Source organism: Triturus cristatus, chromosome 12 (assembly GCF_964204655.1).
Source record: "Triturus cristatus chromosome 12, aTriCri1.1, whole genome shotgun sequence".
NCBI lineage: Eukaryota > Metazoa > Chordata > Amphibia > Caudata > Salamandridae > Triturus > Triturus cristatus.
Genome location: NC_140595.1, coordinates 410,456,799 through 410,474,681, shown reverse-complemented (window position 1 = coordinate 410,474,681; position 17,883 = coordinate 410,456,799). Strand labels below are relative to the sequence as shown.

At 41.1% G+C, this 17,883-nt stretch overlaps 1 pseudogene; it reads right to left on the bottom strand.

Annotated features, from left to right (window-relative positions):
* Window positions 1–2,455: 2,455 nt before the first annotated feature.
* The window catches only part of LOC146776035 (matrix metalloproteinase-14-like), a 39,817-nt pseudogene continuing 24,389 nt past the window's right edge, over window positions 2,456–17,883 (bottom strand).

The window sequence follows — 17,883 nt, the reverse complement described above, 5'->3', positions numbered from 1 at the left end:
CAATTATTAATTAATTAAACAGATATATCATACTCAGCAATGACGTTGCTCAGAAAAGAGAGGATAGAGAGAAAAGCACATCTGCACATTCATGAAATTATATTTACCTAGGATGGTGTGAAAATCAACCCCCTGGTCAAGGAGCTGGGAAGGGTCCCCCGGGAAAGATCAGGCGACAAAGGCCTCAGGACAGGAATCAGGAAAGGATAGATGACCTCTCTAACACTGACGCTTGCGTTGCACCCCTCTTTGACACTCTCTTTCCCCTCGAGATTCTTGTGCGATCTTCTTCTAAATTAATTTTAGGATAGATTGTTCTGCATTCAATTCTTTATCACTCCGACAGCATCCCGAGCTCTGCATCATTCTGCAAATCTCCATTTGACTAACTAACTAAAAACTACCTCAATTATACTCTTTGGTATTCAGGTACCACCCATTAATGTTTCAATATCGAAAAATTACTAACTCTGATTGGACAGGCAAGGGGGGATGATCATCATACCATGCTTATTTTTCAATTTAGTCTTTAGGTCCATTGTTCAAAGATCCCACCCATTAATTTTTATTAATAAATCTTTATTCCCACCCGTATTCACATCTTATTAGACACAAAAGCATAATTTTCATGTGCTCCCATTCATTTCAGGTTGACTTCGGGCTGGTTCCCATGGTATGTATCTTTTGCGTCCTTGGATTGCGTTCAAGAGTCACATCACTTCTTCTGGCTCAATCACACTACGCATGTGCGGAGATCAGGTGGGTTACAGACTCCGGATTCGTACGAGAGGCCCAAATACATACAAATGAGAAAGTCAAAAAGACAAATATTAATTTCAAAATAAAATGGTTTCACTGTATACCACCTATCTCTACTCTAATCCCATTTACTTATAAATGCTTTCCCCACATTAGCATTAGAAAAACAGCTTGGTTTAGTTTCAGCAGAGCAGATGCCAAGCTTGTGAGATTTCTAGCAGCCATTTTATTAGCGTCTGCACCGGCGCACGAAATTCCCTCCAAGCGACAGCTCGTCATACTGCGTTAGATTTCCCGTTAGCGGCCATTTTAGAATTTCGCTTGAGTTGCTTATTAGTAAGACACTTAGGCAAGTTTCTCTTTCTTTTATGTCAAATGTGGTGTGTATTAATTTACACAATACATAGTTAATACAAGGTTAGAAGTTAAATGAGAGGATTGCTTCCGAGCAAGTCTCTTTTCTACGAGTCCTTGCTCCATCAAACCCACCATCTATCAAGTGGCATATGCCCTCCTGCAAATCATTTTCTGCTGTTGTAAGACGTGAATACAGATGGTTTATAATAAAATTAAAGACCACGGCCAGATTGATGGTGTTTCAAGAGAGTGGAGAGAGGTTGCGCTGGATGCAAATTATTCCACAATTGGCACATCAATAGATGCTATACCAAGTAGCACACACCTACACCACAGAGCTTGATCGCCTGGCCAGCTTCAGAGAAGGTATACAACACGATAATATGTAATGTAGGAACATAATTGGACCAAGATAGTGAATTCTAGTTCTCCAAACAGAATAACACAATTTTTGTCATCCTTTTGCACATTATTGAGAGCAGTCCCCGATTGGTAATATTACCATATTTATGTTGTCTCAATCAGTGCTTGTGGTGACTTCTCCAATGGTGAAGTACATTTTGCCGGTGAAAAAAATGATTTTACCACCATTAAAGAGAAAGTAAAGAGCTGTAAATTGACAGTCATATTCCTGTTTACTGCTTTCCTCACTTGCTGATATTGCAGTGAATACGATAAGAAGTAATGCCTTCTTTCCTTTGTAATTCCTTTAGTGTCTATTTGCTTTCCCAGACATGCACTCTGCTCAAAAAGCGTTCAATCATTTTACCAAGCAACCAATCAGAGTTTTCCTGATTGCTAGAGCCTTAGAGGCATTGTAAAATGAAACACTTTTCAAATGGGAAGAAAGTAAAGAGATACAGGCCAAGTGCAAACATGAAGAGAGCCTAAGTATTAGTATTTAAGGTCCTCCAATTGGGATTCTGACCAAATTATTTCCTTCGGTCTTCATAAATTATATAAGTAATGCTGTTAGATTGTTGAAACTTTAAACAAATGAAAATTCAGTAATTTGAATGTCAATCTCTAATCACACCAGAAGTTGCATCTATTTATAGCGTATATACTCAGGCCAAACAGATTCTGATATAATTTAGCATGAGAAAAAGAGAAAGAGAAGGTTGCATGATTTGTCACTCATATAAGAGAAAACACAATGGAAAGGAATGGTTGTTATCTCCCTTAAGTTCCTCCTTCCATCCCAAAGCCCCTAACAAATAACTAGCAAACAACCCACATTGTTCAATATGAAGAAAGGGGAATCCATCTATTCATTTTGTTGATGTGCAGCACGGATGCCAGCACGAGCGTAATATCGACCTGCCAGAGCCATAGTCTCTCATGAGCTTCTTGGGGGTAACGTGCCATTGAAAGAGATGCCAAGAGCACAGACACAGGTTAAGAGGAGGACTGGTGCATCAATGATGTGTGTGCTAATCAAGCCTCCCTCCTCATCTATCTTCGTGATGACCACCTCTGTCTCATCTTCTTCCTTAAGAGTGTGGTGGTAACTGATCAAGTGGTGCAACACTTACTTTGGGAAGCTTGTCCTAGATTTCAGCTGCAGGATGTTGAGCTCCTAGTACTTGGTGCCTTTGTAGAAATAGGTGAGGAATCCATGTGGGGCCATAAAGGCTACTTTCGGAAAGTCTAAAACTCCATCCCACAACCTTATGCATTTGGGGGTAATCGCTGTTCACTTCTCTTATCCCCCTCATTAAATCTAAAATAATTGTTACGTCGGGAAGAGGTGCATCTTGCCAATAGGGATCAAGTGGAGAGCCATCCCAAGCTCCTTCAGTGATGTGGGGTACCCAAATTCCAAGATGTATTTTTCAAACACCCAAATGCTTGTCCCCTTTGAAGAAGACAAGGCTGCCACCCTTCCATCCATAGGCAGCACTGCCGGCACTGGGAAGTCCTTGCCAGAACTGCCCAATGAGGAGAGGGTAGCTATTCAACACCTGGTTATCACATACACTCCAAAACTAGCATTCCTTGAACAAAAACATCCCCCACCTCAGCACGGCCATGGTGATAAAGTTTCTTTCACATGTGTTGGGCCTGAATGTAGGAATATGTGGATGAGTGTTATTGGCTTGTTAATTGTTGTGGCTTTGGGGGACCTGGTTCAAACAAACACTCCATCAACATTTCCACACAACTGCTGGTTTCCAGGGTGGTTATCCTCTGACAGCTTAAAGTTCTGGGTGTCCAGCCACTGCTAGAAGTTGTGCCATTATGGCAGATGAATCATTGTAGTGTTCTAGACCCAGGGCATGACCCACTTCATGCACAGCCACCTGGATTATGTAATTACCAGAGAAGTCATTGTTCTTGCTGTCCAAGGCTATGCAAATCAAAGTGCATGAGTCCCCGTAATGCAGAACTGAGTAAATAGGTGCACTGGGGAAATAAAGGTTTCTTGCATCCCCTGGAAGGGGCAATAATGGCAACTGTGAAACACACTGAATGAGATTCAGTCAAGTCTTCCATTATCGTTCGCCCAACCTTCGATTATTGGGCGTGCTGGTGCTGCCTCTTAGTTTTTATACACAGAATGACAGAAAATGTCTACCTGACAGCTAGCAGAAGTTATTGGCAAACCTTTTAGCAATAAGTTAGTTGGCAGTTGCTGCACCTCTTTCAACCCACCCAGCTGCAGCAGGAGTGATGCATTATCCGAAGAAAGCTGGCTCGCAACATTGTAGCCAACTGACAGTGAATTCTTTTGCTGCTCTGCACGGGGTACTAACCCTAATCCATTCTTGAAGAGCAACATGATAGCACAGAAAAACAATAAGGGCCTTTCAGCAAAGAATTGGACTGCATCATTCTCTATTAATGTCACATCATACAGCTTATATAACCTGACACAGCAGAATCAAAACACTAAAATGGCGAAATAAAAAGCAATATTCAATGGGAGATGATAGTTGGTACTCGGTGTTACCTGAAATTGGCAGGCTTGCCTTCAAGAAGCAGTTATGTCTCCAATGAATCAACAGTAAGGGCCATATTTTACAAATGGGCCTCTGAGAGCCCTATTGTTGTTTTACTCAGACATTCTCAACCAAGTCTACTCCCATCCATTGGGTATCACCACATAAACCATTTATTTTTCAGACACCACAAAACTCTGTGCAGCAACAGCCTCCATGAGTGCCAAAGCTTGACGACATGAATGACCTCCAACAGAGATTCAACAGGAAACCGCTAATCACTCACAACAAATCTTAGAAGTGCGTCTGACTTCTTCCTTGCAGACTAAGGACTATGTATTTTCAGAAAGGATGACATGTGTGAAACAAGCCAAAGCAGCCACACACCAAATATTCAATGCCTTCACAGGAGCCACCATTGTGGCATCCATAAGAATCAATATATGGACTGATTTTAACCAAGAAAGGCTTTAAGAGAATACTAGTTACTTCTCAAATAATATTGATCTTGGCTGTTGATTTGATACGATTCAGTCCTCTTCTTCAATGCCTTAGCTGTAAAGATGTTTGTAGCACATCATGGACTGTTGCCTCAACTAATTACATCAATTTAAGCTTGTCCTGTGTTAAGGACCCAGCTGTTGCAGGACATTCTTGCTGAAATCAGTGTAGACAACCTTCCGATGACTAGCGGTTGGGACTTCAATTGTATACCAATCCTAAAGTGGTAATAGCAAACACACATTGTACAGTTTGCATGGGACTATCAGGAACCTCCTCCAGATTAATATTTGTATACTGACCATTCACAATCCAAGGCACTGACAAAGTCCATCAAGCACAAGTACACTTCATGTTTCATTATGCATTACAAATATTTCCATATTCACCTGGTTTGGTATCTTCTGATATAACCTCAAATATAAATCCTGCAATCCTCCCCTTTTCCATTTCCTATAATTCCCTGTTTAGATGAAGACTACAAATTTCAGGCCTTACACTAATCCCAAACAAGCATGTGTTTCAGTGCTCTCTTCTTGCTGGTCACAGCTTTAGTAAGTATCTTCAATATGAAATAACTGAGCTCTATGCCACCCGTGAAGGCAGCACCAGGCTGGTCATTGTTTGAGAGACTCTATAGGCAGAGCTCCTGATCAGAGAAGTGGCCAATAAGCAGCCAAAAGGTTGTGAAACGAGCTGACGAAATTGTTGTATTACTGATGGAGTAACAATTAGAATATTTATAATTTTATCATAGGCAATGTTCAGAATGCCTCTGGACCTCTCGGGTCTATAGATAACTGCAGTGATTCAATATCTCTTTTGAAAAAACAATACATTCTGAAGTCATATTCAATTTTATTTACATTTTTGTTGAACATGAAACACTCTAGTTATGCTGTTGGATTACTGCCTGGTGTAGTTGATTGTACTTGCAAGGTGCCAAGATGCCTAAGACATAATAAAGCGCTGTACATAGTAAAAGGGAAAAAGTAATATTAAGAGCATGGGTCCATAATGGTAGAAGGAAAAAAATTCTAATGTTATTTGACTGAAAGGGCTGGTGAAACTGCTAGGTTCAATACTACGATGGATAGAGATGCTAAATATTTGTGTCTAGAATAGTGCAACTGGATATAGTACATAAACATTCAAATATAATATATATCTGGAATATTTTACAATCAAAATTGTAAATCATATAAAAGCAAAGAATCAAATTAGAGTAATGGAGTTCTTAATATCTTAGTAGATTACATATATAAGTCCCTTCATTACTCTGAGTGCAATGAAAAATACTATTTTCTGCTTGCTGAGGATCCTACAATGAGGAAGGAGAGCTGCCACTTTACTTGGAACAACATCACCACATCTTGATGTTCCAAGAAGATACTTTATTTACTTCCTTAGCTCTTCCTTACCTGTTTGTGCTTTTCACCTACATCTCTGTAGAATCTCTGTAGTCTTCTGTCATTGAGCTGGTCTGTCAAGAAAGTACTAGGTTTTCTAATGCAAGGATCAGAAGTTCACTGTATCTTAGCGCTGGAAGGAGGCGATTGGCCGATAATGCTTCGCTACTAACCATAGCTGTCTCCTATCCACCTTCTTGTTTTTTTAGCCCTTAGTGCCATCTTGTGCCTACAAGAAGGATTGGATTTTGCTTTCTGTGTTGAATACAACTGTGACATGAAATCCCTCCACTGAGAGAGCAAGACCTCTGCCTGATCTGGAAACATGTCTTGGCCAAGAGCTGTTCCTCACGATCTTCAAAAGTTGGGCTGAATAAACTTCGGCTTACTCTGACTACATCCTGCTTACCACAAGCCTACCTGCCACATGCAAGGCGGCTTCAATCTGAACGACCTTCTACCAGAGAATGAAGTTTTAGTATGGACCTGTCAATATATCATGACTGAACTATTGAATACCATAACATTAAAGTAAGACCAGGTAAGATACTGGGGCATATCTCGTAGACGGGTCAAATTTCCAAATTGAGACTGCAATACAGAGAAGAAGTAAGGAGTTGAAGTTGGTGGGGCCTCTGTCTGTAATAGCTCAGCAGGGACTGCATCCTAATCTCACCAGGTTATTCAGCTTTACCGAGCACAGGATAAAGAAGGGAAGCAGGAAGAAGGGGTGGTGTCTACATGGCTGACTGATGTTGTCAAATATATCTGCTCATGTACACCATGCCCGATGTTGTCAAACATATCTGCTCATGGACACCGCAAGCCTCAAAGCACTGTGCAGAAAGAATGGCAAATCACTGTGAAAAAAGTGTCCCTGAGGAAACTGAAGAAATCCTGGTGTAGCAAACCCTAGATTTAGGGTGTGTCCCCCGGGCACTGGTTGAACGAATGAATCATTTGCATTGTTTAAACCAATAAACGATTGTTTGTGATTTTCAATAAAGTTGCACTCTTGTCAATTCATTTGAACGTTCGTTTAATTCATCACGACGTTTTTTTGTAACGAAAATGCAGTGTTTAACAAATTCTACGTGTCTCACATATCCCAATGCATTTCGGCTTAAACATAGCCTTCGTCAGGGGTTTATCTATAACATAAATGAACAAAATGAGCTTTCCTGCAATGTATCTGACAGACAAAGAAAACGATAAGTTCATTTGGCTAAAATGTGTCAATTGCATAACGTAGGTTTGTGGTTTCTCCTGTTCGCCATAAATCTAGCATGCTCCGGTTTTTATCTATGTGTGGATCTTTACGTGAGTTTGTACGAGTGGCTTTTTGAACTTCGATTAAAATTCGTAGTGCGGATGTGACTATGTGTATGCAATTTAATATGTTGGGTTCACTGGTGTTGGTTACTTACTCGTGAGTCAGCGTGGTCTGGTTCTAACTGAGCTCCTTCGGTATGTGTCGGTCGCTGAAGCGCTCTCCCTTCGTGTCGGTGGTTGGATTGGAAATTTCATATCGGTTCTATGGGCGTGTGATTAAGTGTGCCTTGGAGTGTAAGAGTCGAAATAGGACTATGAGTGTGGCGGTTGGTAATGGTGCAAGGGTTTCTGGATCTAGTAGTGCTTGTGCGCTGATTGAATTCTACATTATGTCTGATGGTAGATTAATTAACACATAATATTAGAAGCATAACGGTCTTAAAAAACTTCTCAAGATGATATTAATTAGGCAATTTAAATCAGAGATAACATGTAAATTCCATGCGATCGTTCATCCCATGTGGTTTCATGGAATTTAGTAGACGTATCCAATAATTCTCCCGTTTTAACAATGTCTTATGGTTGTCTCTTTCTTCAATTTTGTTAACCGTTTCTAGGACCATGAATTTCAATTGGCTTACGTTGTGACCACTTTCTTGGAAGTGGCTGGCTACTGTGGATTTTGCATTGTTTGTTCTAATGTTGCTTTTGTGCTCATTCAAGCGTACTTTTATTTTTCTTTCTGTTTGTCCTACGTATATCTTCCCACATGGGCATTTTAAGGCATATATGGTGTTTGTAGTATCACACGTGGCTGTTACTTTCAGTTTGATGTTATGTCCTCTCATTGGGTGAGTTATTTGTGATCCTGGTATAATGTTATTACAGTTGTTACAATTTTTACAAGCGATTGTGCCTTTGTATTGGATGAGTTGATTTGATTGAATGGGGTTCTTTATTATTTCTCCCAAGTTTTTAGCTCTGGTGTATGCGAATATAGGTTCATTTTCAAAGATTTGGTGAAAATCTGGTTCTACACGGAGTATGGGCCAGTGTTTTTTAATGGTGTCCTTGAATCTTTTGCTCATGGTTGAGTATTTTGACACCACGGTCATGCGATCTTGTTGGTTATATCCCCGAAATATCCTACATCAAGCAGAGGAGAGAAACAACAAGATCAGCAGAAAAATGGCACTACTACCAAGTAAGAGGAACCAACAAGATCGCATGACCGTGGTGTCAAAATACTCAACCATGAGCAAAAGATTCAAGGACACCATTAAAAAACACTGGCCCATACTCCGTGTAGAACCAGATTTTCACCAAATCTTTGAAAATGAACCTATATTCGCATACACCAGAGCTAAAAACTTGGGAGAAATAATAAAGAACCCCATTCAATCAAATCAACTCATCCAATACAAAGGCACAATCGCTTGTAAAAATTGTAACAACTGTAATAACATTATACCAGGATCACAAATAACTCACCCAATGAGAGGACATAACATCAAACTGAAAGTAACAGCCACGTGTGATACTACAAACACCATATATGCCTTAAAATGCCCATGTGGGAAGATATACGTAGGACAAACAGAAAGAAAAATAAAAGTACGCTTGAATGAGCACAAAAGCAACATTAGAACAAACAATGCAAAATCCACAGTAGCCAGCCACTTCCAAGAAAGTGGTCACAACGTAAGCCAATTGAAATTCATGGTCCTAGAAACGGTTAACAAAATTGAAGAAAGAGACAACCATAAGACATTGTTAAAACGGGAGAATTATTGGATACGTCTACTAAATTCCATGAAACCACATGGGATGAACGATCGCATGGAATTTACATGTTATCTCTGATTTAAATTGCCTAATTAATATCATCTTGAGAAGTTTTTTAAGACCGTTATGCTTCTAATATTATGTGTTAATTAATCTACCATCAGACATAATGTAGAATTCAATCAGCGCACAAGCACTACTAGATCCAGAAACCCTTGCACCATTACCAACCGCCACACTCATAGTCCTATTTCGACTCTTACACTCCAAGGCACACTTAATCACACGCCCATAGAACCGATATGAAATTTCCAATCCAACCACCGACACGAAGGGAGAGCGCTTCAGCGACCGACACATACCGAAGGAGCTCAGTTAGAACCAGACCACGCTGACTCACGAGTAAGTAACCAACACCAGTGAACCCAACATATTAAATTGCATACACATAGTCACATCCGCACTACGAATTTTAATCGAAGTTCAAAAAGCCACTCGTACAAACTCACGTAAAGATCCACACATAGATAAAAACCGGAGCATGCTAGATTTATGGCGAACAGGAGAAACCACAAACCTACGTTATGCAATTGACACATTTTAGCCAAATGAACTTATCGTTTTCTTTGTCTGTCAGATACATTGCAGGAAAGCTCATTTTGTTCATTTATGTTATAGATAAACCCCTGACGAAGGCTATGTTTAAGCCGAAATGCATTGGGATATGTGAGACACGTAGAATTTGTTAAACACTGCATTTTCGTTACAAAAAAACGTCGTGATGAATTAAACGAACGTTCAAATGAATTGACAAGAGTGCAACTTTATTGAAAATCACAAACAATCGTTTATTGGTTTAAACAATGCAAATGATTCATTCGTTCAACCAGTGCCCGGGGGACACACCCTAAATCTAGGGTTTGCTACACCAGGATTTATTTGAGGCACTCGCATCAGAGGAGTGACACCCTGGAAGCACGGTCATAACATCCACTCAAAATCTCGAAAAGTCAACATTAACTGTTAAACTGTTTTAAAAGGAGCTGTGCACGTGCCAAACAAACCTTGTGATAAATCCTATATCTCTGAAACTGAAGAAATATCAGATGTGGTTTGATAGTGGTTCGATACCATCTTTTAATTTAGCCGGCTATGAGCTCTCCAGGCAAACACTGACCAGGTTTGGGGCTGGGGTACACAGTCAAATCTCTGACCCAAAATACTCCAAAACATGAGTAAAGTTAAAAGTTACAACAGCAAATGAAAAATTCACAATGGTCATTAAACTTATTTTTATGTTATGTATAATCTGAATGATGTTTGAAAGAGGAAACATAGACCATCATTATTCTGTTTAGACTGTCTGCTACAGACCGAACAAAAATGACAGCACATGACTCTAAACATAACATTAAGTAGTTTCAGTAGGTACTATAAACTAATAAGCAAAACAATCTAAAACCTGTTTTTATGCCTCCCTCCATATATTATTAAAACGCTTGGAGTCATTACATGCAATGATACATAAATGAAGTAGAAACAAGTGACTAATCAAGGCAGATACAGGCATACGGGAAATGTGTGCAGCCAGTAGTGTGCAGAAATTGTGATGCATGGTTCCCCTCGTGTGCCGTAAAATATTTTATTATGAAGGAATTGGCTAAGCTACTTACACATATCCTTAAAATTGGAGTTTAATATTTTATTAGTGCCAGGCACATCATTCTCATCAAGTGGCAAAAGAAACCTCTTCTTTCAGTGAATATAACTGTCTGGTGCACGATATTTTCAAGATAAAGTACCCTGCTAGTGGAACATTTCTCATTGTGTCCTTTCATGGAATTTACTTTTTCAGAAATATACATACTGCATATATATTCAGTAGTCAAAACTGATATCATAGAAGTGATGCTGCTTTAAAATACATCAGAGGTCGCAGCCATTTTAAAACGTTATACTTTGGACCATGGTCATAAGTAAGAAAACCGGTGGGTTTCTTTTCTATTTTAGGGCCACCATGATACACTGATTTTGAAGCAGTGAATTTGTGCTTTTTCTGTAGGGTGCATCATCGGATCATAATACGTCTTGGAATAACTGTCTAAGAGCTGTACACGGACACCCATGTGATTGTTTTTTAATGTATTGCAACAGAGGAACCAATACAATTAGAGTGATACGTGCATGAAGTGTGTCGGATGGAATACCATCCTACTGAAAATACCACTTTAATAAATACTTCACAATCCTAGAGGGTTTAGGCCTCAATCCATTCATCATATCTTATAGCCACTATTCAACTCTTTTTTTTAATTTACTCACTTGTTTATTTATTTGTTTATAGTTTGCCCGTAGTGCTGCTGCACCAATTGGCATTACAGCGCACTGCAAGAACAACTGAAGACATATGCAAGTGAATGTGTACAAAAGCAAATTGTAGGGGCAAGCAGAGACAGATGGAGGAAAGAAGGGCTGGGCCTTCTACCCGGTGGGAGAACCTTACACATCAATATCCGTCCTGCTGCTCTAAAAATCTAGTCATCTTCTACATTAAACTATAACTGAGGAGCATGCTTCAAACATTTACTGTGTTCTGGCGACAAGAACTTCAAAAGTCCCCCAGTCTCAGCAATGTTTCGTCCTGATGTAGCTCGTCCACAGAAAACTCTTCACACAATCAGATTCCCTGCAACATGAGGCTCGAGTATCACCAAACAAGGATTACTTGTAAAGGAATATGTTCAGGATAATGGGGGTACCACCTCTCACCCTGCCCAAAGCACATCCAAAACATATGATTGTTCTTATCTGATAGAGGCAAGCTCTTGGCATCAGTCTTGTGGATCTCATAACTTGTTCTTTAACTCTACTGGGCTCACTAGATTTCCGAACATTTAAAACAACATAATTTTGCATACTGTATCCCTAGGGTACTATGTATCAATTTTAGAAGCTTCAAAAAATGGGGCGTCATTACTCCCCAACCAATTGCACAGCTAAATTCCACCACATTGGCGATTATGTTCCTTCATAGTAATCCATATGTTCCTTCTTTATCATAATTTTTGTTTATCACTTTTTCTTCGAATTTCCTCCAAACACTTTCTAAGTCCACACGCGGTGTGTCACTTGCCATTATATGATGTATTCAATATTAGAAGCAACATATTATAGCTCATAGTCTGAATCATACAATTAACCCTCCTCTTACCCCACTTCCAAAATGGAAAGAGCTATGTATGGTGAGTTTCCACTTCAAATCAAGATTAATATTAGTTAAGCCAGTCTCCTAGATGCATACTTTTTTAGGTGCATGCGCATCATTTAGAGAACGTTTAAGAACCTAGGCATCACTATCTTAATGCAACTGTGATACAAACCACCATTGACATTTGAAAAATGGACCAAAACTGCCATACTTTTACCTCGGTAGAATTAGTACAAAGAACAGATTCACCACTTTGTTCATTTCAACCCTCACTAATATTCATATTAGTATTTTAAGGCATCTGCTTCCAGAGCAATATACAGTGTCAGGTCCCACCAAGGCACAATTAGGAGGTCGCCATAACCTCCTTTGGGGCAATTTATGTGCAATCTAGGTGAAAACAAAAACTTCTAAATGATCTGAAACATTTTAGGAAATATGTGCGTGGGGCCACACATGTAGAATAGAATATTTAGAACATTAAAAAAGTACCAAACCTATGGCACCACAGTAGCAGTGCCTTTTTCATCATGACTGGCAATGGTTCAAAAATTGATGCGAAGATTAAGGAAATGGACGGATATCCCTGTAGAAAGTCCCTTTGCATATAACAGATAGTTGATACAGAACTTTATTATACTATAATAATTTGCTTTCTCAATAATATTTCAATGCACCATAAAAAGACCCTGGAACACTCCAGTGGACACAACTGAAAGCCTTCTTTGCATTGAAGTTTGCATACCTATCAAGCCTGAAATAGCATCAAATATATAGAAGAGTTCACGTAAACTAAGGAACACATTCAGATTGGTCCATCCTCTACTAAAGATGAGATTTTTGGACTCAAGATCATCCAGTATCCGTCTTCACATCATTATTAAGGAGTGACTGTGACCTACAACAGCAACATTTAGTAGCACATTTAGTACCTTCTATTCCAAGCTTCCTCAAATACGTTCGAGATATATGGACCAAGAATGTCTGTGATCTTGATATACAATTCTACATGCATGCCATCTCCACCAGCGGTACACCAATGAGCCATCCCCTCTATTCAACATCTGATATCCTGAATGCTGATTCTTGTATTCAATTCCTCCCTTTGAAAGGGTGGATACTGGAGTGTCCCCAAATCACTTTTCAAACTACTAGGCATGTATTTTTACCTGATGCAAATTCTGCCTTCTATATTCCAACTCAAAAATCTATTAACAACCCTGTAATCAAATGTGCATGTAGGCAAAATCTATTTTAGTAGAAGTAGTAGATAGTCTCTGTGCTCTATTGAGTAGTAATCTAGTAGCCTTCTTGCCATATCACCCTCCCTTTTCTGTCACTAAGGGCTTGCTTACAAGTCTGGGTGGGGGTGCGGGGTGGCGGACTTCCTACCGCCCTATTACAATTAGGGCGGTCAGACTGCCATTGCGCCGTTGCAGGCACCAGGGAATCGGCATTTCGTGGTGGTAATGTGATTGTGTTGAGGCGGCAATATGCTTGGCGGGACTGCTGCGGTCCCGCAAAGCATATTGCAAGTTTCCTCTCTGCCACAGTTTTCATGGAAGTTTCCTCCTCCATGAAAACCGTGACAGAGAGGAAACAAAGGGGGCCGTACATGTGCCCCCCTGTGTGCATGCACCCCAGTTTGTGCACGGCATCGACTTTACAGTCCACGCCTTGAGGGAACTGTTTTTGGCGTTCCCATTGCAGTGCCCATTTTCAGAGACATCGCAGTGGGAACTGCAAAAAAGCTTGCCAGATGAGAAACACACGTAATCGGGCGGTTGGACCAACCATGGGTTTGGTGGTGCGGTGGCGGGACAAACCCGGCAGCGCATCGCCAAAGTCGTAATTCAGGCCCTTGGTGTGTTCAAGATAATTAAGCTACTCCAGGCTTTACCCAACACTTGGCCACTTCCCTTTGGGCACAGATAAAGTCACATTAATACTCTAGTTAGCCACCTTTCAGCCTTTCAAATCCTTTGATATGTTTCTCCGATTCATTATATCCTAATGATGTCTTAAAACACCAGGTGACAAAAAAGCAGCAGCATCTAGTCATCAATATAAATTATTTCCATACAAAAAGTCAATATTGATCTTACAAAACTCGAGAATATTGTTACTAAGCTGTCCTACGAAGGCTGTGTACTGTAGCGGGGGTGTTCCACATTAATATCGGCAGAAGATATTGTGATATCCAGAATATTGTAGAACATAATATGAAGGTAAGACTATAGGGGCATATTTATGAGAGCCCTGCATCACTGTTTCGCCATGTAAAGTGAGGCATGGATAATGCAGGGCTCTCATAAAGATTTGTGAAGCCTCACAAAGTCACCCTTCATGGCTTTGAGTGGCCTCATAAATCATGAGTAAGGTGAGTGTTAGACCTGGCACCATTGGCGTGGGTCTCCCCTGTATTTTTGCCTTTGCCTCCTGTGTTTTTGCTGTGTGCTGGTCTAGATGCTTTGGGCACTTTGCCACTGCTGTTCAGTGCCAAAGTGCAAGTACTCCCTTTGTAAATTGCTGTTATGGATTGGTGTTTCCATGATTGGCTATTTGATTTACTAGTAAGTCCCTAGTACAGTGCACCGTGTGTGCCCAGGGCCTCTAAATCAAATGCTGGTAGTGGGCTTGCAGCACTGATTGTGTCACACACACAAGCATCCTGTAAATGTAACTCTGGCCTGCCATTGCAGAGCCTGTGTGCAGTCTAGTACTGCCATGTCGACTTCACAAGTGCACCAACTTGCAAGGCCCTAACCTTCCCTTTTCTTACAATTCAGTCACACCAGAGGTAGGCCCAGGGTACCCCTGTGGGCAGGGTGCAGTGTATGGCAAAGGTAGGACATGCCCTGGTGTGTGTGGCATGACCTGATAGTGGATTAGTGCCAATTTCGTTTTGCACTGTTGCAAAGGTACCTGTTCCCATAGGATAGAACTAACTAACAACCCCTGGGAACAAGGTAGGAAAATAAAGTTTAGTATGCCTGAACTCAGAATGTTAAAATGCATATTTTAGTGAGGTTGATTTTTACATTCTGTGTTTAAAAATACCACTTTTAGAAAGTAGGTATTTTCTTTCTTAGCCATCCAGTATGCCTCTGCCTGTTTTGTGTATTGTATGTTTGGCTTTTGGATGACAGGGGCTGTAGAGGAGCAGTGGCTCCAGAAACCCTGATTGGTCAGGGCTGAACTGAATAGACCTGGGCTGCATTTAGAGTAGAGGGAGGAGATTTCCTTTCAACTGAAAGGGCCTGGGCTGCCTTCCACAATGCTGTCTCCACCTCCTGCCAGGAAGCTGCACCAGTGAAGACAGAACTGGTTTTGGCTGGGTACAGACACTCTCTGCCTTCAGAGAACAAATGATTTTTGTGTATAAAAAGAGGGGCCCCAACCCCAGAAATTTAGATCACTTCTGGGAAATCAAGAGGAACCTTTGCCAAGGAGAAGAGCCGGAGAAGCTGAGGAGGAATACTGTCCCTGAGCTGTTTGCTGTGTGGGGTTGGCCTGCAGTGGCTACTTGCTGCCAAGGAAAGGAGAAAAGGACTTTGCTGATTGCTGTGTCCCCATCTGGAGAAAAAGATCTCCAAGGGCTTGCAACTGAGCTTACCTCCTGTTCTGAAGTCTCAGAGACATAAAGACTTCACCACCAGCTCCCCTAAACTTCCTTGCTGGGAGTACTGACTGCAAGGGGTGCCTGCTGTTGTTTTGGGACCTCTAGAGAACTGTTTTTCACTGGGAGCTGGAAAATCAATGCGACATCGAAGAAGTGTGACGCATCCGTACCTGTTTCCGACGCATCTCTGAAGAAACCTTTGCAGCGCGTGCCATGGCTTGAGAAATCGCCGCATGTCACATCGGGTGCAACGATCTCCGAAGTCTGAGATCACTGCACCGTTCCTGACGCAGGCCCTGCTGTGTGGCTGCAAGAATCCACGCATCTTCCCAGATTGTCTATAGCATCATTGAGGAACGCAGTAAGAAAAAGACGCTTAAACTCCCCACGCAGTAGGAAATCGACGCAACAACTCCTCTCCGGTAAGGTACAGACGCCACAACTCCTCTGCGCTGCAGTAAGGAACCAACGCATCACCTCCCCCAGAGCAAGTGCCTTGCACATCACCTTCCCTGAGTGTAAGGAACCGACGCATCACCTTCCCTGCGGCCCGTTTTGGCGTGATGCATCCAAGGTACTTTGTGTGCAAAGTGTTGCTTCTGCAATTTGCTTTGAACTAAAATATTTCTACCATCTGAAAGTCACATTTTTATTACTGTATTGTGGATTTTTGTTGTTTGGTCTTGTTTTGGTTTAGATAAAGATTACTATTTTTTCTAAACTGGTGTGGTGCTCATTTGTAGTGTTTTCACTGTATTACTGTATGTTTTCACAAATGCTTTACACTGCCTCTGAGATAAACCTGTCTACTCGTGCCATGCAACCAAGGGGGTGAGCAAGGGTTATTTTAGAAGTGTATCCCCCTTACCCTGACTAGAAGCAAGGGTCCCTATTTGGACAAAGGGGCCTACCTCTGCCAACTAGAGACCCCAATTTCTAACAGTGAGGCACTGCAAATTGTTTTGTCACCTTACTCTATGCTCAGGAGGGGTTCCATTGGTGCTGCTGTGTTTTTTCCCACTCAACACTCATGGAATTTGATGCTGCTCCAGATTTACAAACTGATATAATCCTGGGAAAGCATCAACTCTGTATGCCTCCCGAGGTGAGGCATAATGAGGTGAAATATGCTTATTTCTCCTAGTTTTTTCCTCTTTCCATGGGTGCTGCATTCTGCAGCACACACAGAAAGAGGAAAATGCCTTGTTGGATTGTTTTTTTGCAGGAAGGTGCCTCTTCCTGCACAAAAACAATCCTGTCTGCAACAGAGGCACCCTTGCATTATGGTGCAAGGGTGCCTATGTTGGCGCAAGGCTGCCAAAATGGCACCAGTACAGGCAGAAAGGACAGGAGTGCACTGTATTAGTTCAATACTGTGCGTTCCTGCCCTTTCACTTTGGCGTAGGGCAGTGCAGCAAGTTGCCTTGCTACACTGCCCTACGCTGAAAAGCCATAAATGAGGCCCACAGTTTTTGAAATTCTTTTTTCAGGTTATTATCAACTTTTTTGTATTTGTTGGGATGGGAATTAAATCTTTTATTTTGTTTTTGCTGTTTTTTTTCACCGGTAACTTGATTTTGTAGTTTTTTTCCTATTTAGACTTTGTTTGCTGGTCTAGTGAATGGTGGTTCCTGGGTGTGGTTCTCAATTTCAGTTCAGGAACTTTTTTTTACTATTTTGTAGCAATTCTTGTGAGTGGGGTGGGATGTTAGGTTAGAGTGTATAGCTTATATAGCTATAGTGTTTTTGTTAGTTGGAATTGGGAAATAGAGTATGTTAGTTATGTGAGTGTGGTAGGACGTACTTATTAGGATATTTTGTAGATTTCTAGTTTAAATGTAGACTGAGGGGCAGATATATGTTTCCGGGCGCATCCCTGCAAATCAGCAGGGATGCGCCAGGAAAGATGCGTCACGCAAGTTTACCCTTGCGCCACCACAGATGCGCCGCGTTTACAATGCAGCGCATCATGGCGCAAGGATAAACAGATGCGTGACGCATCTTATGGCATAAGGGCGGCGCATTGCT